This window comes from Caretta caretta, chromosome 15 (assembly GCF_965140235.1).
Source record: "Caretta caretta isolate rCarCar2 chromosome 15, rCarCar1.hap1, whole genome shotgun sequence".
Classification (NCBI taxonomy): Eukaryota; Metazoa; Chordata; order Testudines; family Cheloniidae; genus Caretta; species Caretta caretta.
Window position 1 is genome coordinate 9,325,063 of NC_134220.1, and position 6,149 is coordinate 9,331,211.

Consider the following 6,149-nt stretch of genomic DNA (forward strand, 5'->3'; position numbering starts at 1 on the left):
TCGGGACTGTCTCTATAAAATTGGGACATCTGGTCACCCTAGATGTGCATGTGATGCAGGACAATTAATCATTAGCACTCCCTTCGTCTCCCATTAGTGCCTACCACCCTGCACCGCACAGGACCATGTATTGTCTTAGATCTGCAGATACAGCTCTCACCAACATCAGTAGGACCTCCAAGCCCCGAACTTGGATAGCCCTAAGGCCCTGAGTTGATACTGCTGCATCTTTTCCGAGCAGTAGCAGATTCAGGGCTACCCAGGGGGTCAGCTTCTCACTGGAAGGGGAAGTAGCTGGCACGGTCCCTGAGGATGTTCTGTTTACAAAAGGCTGCTAACTTTGCAGAGAGGTGGCCAAATGCACACACAGGCAATTGCATTGCCGCAAACCCGCTCAGGCACCATGGAGGAGCCCTGTCCTATTGGCAAGAAACAGCTCCCTTGTCTGTCTTCCTTGGTGTCTGTCCTCTGTTCAGCTCATGCTGTCCGTGCCTCCCTCCTGCCTGCACCCTTCACCTGGAAAACCTCGTGAGTGCCCACCCTAAACATGGATTAGTTCATGAGCCTGCTTTTGTGCAACTGCCCTGTAAGAGAAAGGCCCCACAGCGAGGTCTGACCATATTCAGTGCCCTGGGAGCTGGCTCCCTGCTTAGTCGCCCTGCAGAAAAAGAGAGTTTCAGCCACACCATCTCCTTACTGATACTCAGGTGTGTTCTCCACACTGACCATGATCTTCCCCTCCTCCTGTGTTTACCCTTTTCTATGGAGCGTTTCCTACTGAGCATTCATATCAAGCTCTCTGTCCTCATATGCGTTCCTTCCTGCACGCTTTGGCCATGACAATCCCACGCCCTGCCCTGCTCACAGGTGTTTTGTAGTCAGGCTCTACCTTTGTGTCAACTGCTTCTGCCTCACTGATCCGCTTTGTTTATCCCTCTTTGTTACTTCTCAAAGGTGTCATAGCAACAGCCTGCGCCCTGGTTCGGCTCAGGGATTAGACGCCAGGCACAGAACTCAGGGGAGAACAGGCTTGGAACAAAGAGCCACAATAAATACGCCCCGGGGGCACGGCAAAGGGCCTCACAGTTTGTCAGCAGAGGGCTACAGTGCACAGACCCAGCAGTGGATGTGCTGGCCCTGGCTGACAGCAGGGCTCAGCACATGAGCTGTGAGGAACGTACCGGTGAATGATGACTCTGCCGGCTGCACCCACTTGTACAGCTACAAGAGAAAGTGACCCTCTGACATGAAAGGAAAGAGGCTGGGGAGGTGAATTGGCCACAGAGCTGCATAGAAAGACACAGGGTCAAATTCACACCTGCTGGTAAGTGGATGCACCTCCACTGACATGTCTTAAGTTGCAATTGCTTATACCAGGTCTAAATGTTGCCCAAAGGTTTCATTCTAGGGGGTGCCGAGTTACAGATAAACCCACCTTGGGGTTAAAGAGAGTCAAGGCCTGATTTTCAGAGGTGCTGAGCACCTGCCGTTCCCACTGATTTCAATTGAGATTGGGAGTATTCAGCACCTCTGAAAATCAAGCTCCTACAGTGAAATCCTGGCCCTGCTGATGTTCAATTCGGGGTTTGCCACTGAATTCACCGGAGCCAGGATTTCGCCCCCAGAGTCCCAATCCTCCGCCCATCACACATGGGCTTTGGGAGAGAAGAACAAACTTCATGGATTCAACAGCCAGAAAAGCTGCTTGGAAGGATGAAGATAAAAATAATAATAATAAACAAGAATTAAAATACTATCAGGCTTTCTAGTGCAGAGAGAACAAATGAAGCCGGTCACTGGAAAGCAGCTCAGAAGAAAGAAAGGAAATGGAACAACAGAGACAGCAAAATGAAAGGGGAACATGGAAAAGAGATGGAAGCAGGAAAGAGGAAAAGGACCCAAAGGAGAAAGTAAAGCCTGAAGAATAAGAACTGAGAAAGGTAGACGGATTTTATTTTAAATCTGCCCTTTGGATTTTATTTGGGGATTCTACAACAAAACAAATTTAGTTAGTTTGTTAAAATCAACAGCAGAAATATTAGAGGAAAATGTCCCAGGGGGGCAGGGCCCCCCCCCAAACCGATACTGGGTGGACGTAATGCCCCTACATTGCTAACTGCCAAGATGAGACCCCAACAAAAAGCAGTCTCCAGGCTGATGTGGGTATTGCTGGGAATGTCTGAGATTGGGGATTGAGGAACTTTTTCACAGAGCAGAGAACATCTTAGGAGAGACGGTCCTGTGCATAATCTTGTGGCAACTACAGCGATTGCTCACATAGAAGAGTAATATTAGCAAAGGATTTATGTATTCTTATCCTCTTTTAGTTCTATTTATCTCTGGGAGTTCACACAGTATGGTCAGCCTGCTCTCCAAGACCATCAGGCCACAGTTTGGGAATTTTGGATTATTAGTGCCAAACAAACAAACCAGAACCACAAGGTGGTTTCCTCCAGATCAGCTCACAATCTGGTGCCACACCAGCACATACCTAGATGTTGCTATGGTACTTATGGAGCTGTCTTCTGGATGAGGCACAAGACAAGGCTGGGATCATTTGCGTCTTTAAAGGTCTCCTTCATCTTTTTGCAAGAGTTGGAGGTATTTGATCTGGTATGTTGGCTAAATTCCTATGCAGGTCATCTTGCCTACCCGCATGGCCTCTGCAGCATCACTTGGATAAGATCAGGGGAGCTGGAACGAGCAGTGCTGGGGATGCAGTAGCACCCCGGCTTGAAGTGGTTTCCATCATATACAAGGTTTACAGTGTGGTTCAATGGCTTTCAGCACGCCCACTGTACAAACTCCTCCAACGCCGCGGGATAAAATAATCTTCAACCCCAATCTTAAACTGTTTGTTATGCGTCACAGCCAGGATTACAACTTGGGCTCCCTGATTCCCACGTCTATGCTTAAAACCACAACCCCCCCGTATCAGGAGTCACAGCAGCAGAGCCCAGGCCTCGCCTATGAAACTTGGGAGGAAACCAAGCCTGAGACCTCAGTCCTGCCCTCTGTTACACTGGTGTGGGGAATGGGTGAGAGGACATAGGGAGCTCCCTAAGTCTGCCTTCCCTCCCCCAATCCCAGCAAAGCAGGGCAGGATCCATCCTCAGGGCCTGATCCAACCCCCATTGACTCAGTGAGAGCTGGATCAGACCCTCAGCACAAAGGAGTGCATTAGGAGGGGAGCCCAGCTGTTGCAGCAGCTGCCTGCCAACATGCTGCTGAATGGGTAGGTTAGGTGCACGCCTATCCCTCCAAGTCATCTGGGGTGCAAACAGCCCTCTTGCTCCCAGCCCCGGCCTGGGAATTGTTGGAACGATTAATACTGTTTGAAATTATTAATATTGATATGGGAAGCCAGCAAATACTAATTTAACCATAAACTCCTTTATTAAATCCAAAGGCCAAAATGGTATTTATACAATTGCTCTAACCATGCCTAAAAAGCAATGTGCTACATCCAAACAGTAACAAACCATTTATACGCATTTGATCAAGAAACTTACAAATGGGCTAAACCCAGGGTGCTTCGACCCATATTGGTTGGCTCCAGCATGGTCAGGGAGGTACTAATGAAACCCTTTAAGAGTTTACTTTTTATACCCTTTAACAAACAAGTGATGTCACTGCCTTTACTGACTTCAGCTAAAAACCAACTTGAGACAATTCATCCTTATTTCCAGTCTTAATCTCGAGAAGATTTACACCCTCCTTTCTTCTTAAGGCCTTTCCTTTCTTACCTTCTTCCCCACCACCTGTTGCTTACCAGCAGGACAGTGGGAAGGTTTGGGCTTGTTTCTTTTAAGATAGTTTTCCTTTATTTTGTTACTACAGCTCTTTTACTTTATTAGTTACTTTTGGAACCATACATCCTTCCCATACTACACGTAACACTACTTGCTTTGCTCACACCCTTCGTTTACTTGCTGATTGGGGCCTATTCCTTACTGGCCATGAACGATAAGGGAAACTGTTATTTTCTTAACCAAACTTTAGCTTACTTTAGTTCTTTAATTTTACACTTATCCGACAGGAATCCTGCCCTCTGCTGGCATCATCCACATGGTGGAGGACACACAGGGCTACATCTCCACTCCACATTGCTAGGCTGGCCAGGGTGAAGGGGCTAAACTCTGATACAGAGACTGAGGAGCTGGGGGTGAAATTTACAATGAGAGAGATTCTTAATTTGTCAATTTCACAGCAAAGGGAATAGCATGAGTCTATAGATCAGAATCCTTGATCACTGCAACCCCTGCCCTTGGCTACCTAGCACCTAGCTCGTCCCAGATGGCCATGAAGAAGAAGGGCCATTAACCGTTAACCCTCCAGGATACAGCACTTCCTTACCAAAAGGGCCAAATATCTGGTATGCTCTTAAAAAGTTCCTAAGGACCTGCCACACTCCCCTACCTATTTCCATGCAACACCGGCCTGCATTTCATTTCAAACAGGGAGGCGTGGAGTTTCGTAGTAGGTCACTTCGTTAACAACGACTGTGCAAACAAGGATAAGAACTTGGCTTACAATCAGATTCTGCTCTTAGTTACACTCACTGGGTCAAGATCAGAGAGGGTGCGTACGGGCTGCCAGAGATCCCTTAGGCATACTCACCCTCATCCCAATGTGTGAGTGCATGGGATACGCTGGGGTCATTTACATGCTGAGGAGCTAGAAGGTGAGCTGGGGGTGGCCTGCTATCACAAACCCTTTCTTACATCCTCCCGTAGTTTCTCTGCTTTGCCATACTTCTCTACACTCCTTCCTTCCAGCCCCTCTGCATGCATCACCCTAACCTAGTCTTAACTTGCCACACATTGCCGCTCCCCTCCCATGAGCTGGGGGCCACCAGGGGACCATTCCATTGTCAAAGGAATTCCAGCTGCTGCATGCCAGGGAACCCTGCTCTCAAGGGTAAAAAACCTGGAGTGTGAACACAGGATTCTGCTGTTACCAGAGGTAACAAGGGGATGGCACTGACCTGGGCACTGGCTCTGCACACCATGGGAGAAATGCCACTCAACAGACATTGGGGGCAATTCACTGCTAGGCCACATAAAGGGGCTGTAAAGCCCCACAAATACCCCTGGTGCAAGAAGCCCTAGCACAAGGGGCATTCCTGGGCAGGCCAGGGCCATGTTGTGGGAGGGAGGAGAAACTATCCAATGTTCTTATAGCCTGGTGAGTCTTCACTCCTGATGCATGGGAGCAATGGCACAAACTAACCCCCAACCAGACCAGACCCTGTATTGTCCCTAGTCCCAGTACACAGGTGAATCTGGGCTCGTCTCCTAAGTGATGAGCCTGTTGTAACTGATCATTTGTTCACATGCTGCAGCCATACGTCACCCCAGAATACACAGGGAACAGGACTATAGACACAGAGAGGGTGGTGCCCAGTGAGGGCTGAACCTTAAACACCAAACACTTACCACTTTCTCAGTAGACCGAAACCCACCTCCCTTATTTCACATAGGTCCCCCAGCAACCTTACCCCACTACCAGTGTCAGTCACACCCAGCCCAGCCTAGATTTGAACCAGCCACCCACAGGCGACATGTTCAATTGGTCACGACCAAGCTTGTGAGCCATCCAGTCGCCTGTGGAACAGACAATCCAATTCCTTATGGTTACTCTGTTAATATGCCTTTGACGAATGATGCTCTCCACCTGGCGCTTGTCAGACGGGACAGGAGGAAGCAGCCAGGCTCCTCTCTGGTTTTTGTCCACTTCAGAGTAACTTCCTGTGCCTGCAGCATTGATGGGTTTGCCACACCTCAGGCACTCCGCTCTACCCTGCCGTATTTATTTTAATCTGTAGTGCATTCGAAGAGACAAAGGAAAGATTGTCCTTCCAAAGGCGGCAGAAAGCTGGGACCCAACATCCGGCAAGATCTACGTGTGTGATTGGTTTTATGCATGTGAGTAACCCACTGACGTGAAGCTCAGCACCTGCTAAGCCCTTGCAGGAGAAGGTCCTGTAGTGTGCAGGAATAGGGTTTCCATTTAAATGGTCTGCAAGCCCTTTAGTGGTGCTCCCCGTGTTCTGTGTTGGAGAAGATGCCAGAACCCAGCCAAAGCAGCAGTGTGTACAGTAGCTAGAGCTTGCAGGCTGTGTTATTGGAACCCCACCATGCCCGTGT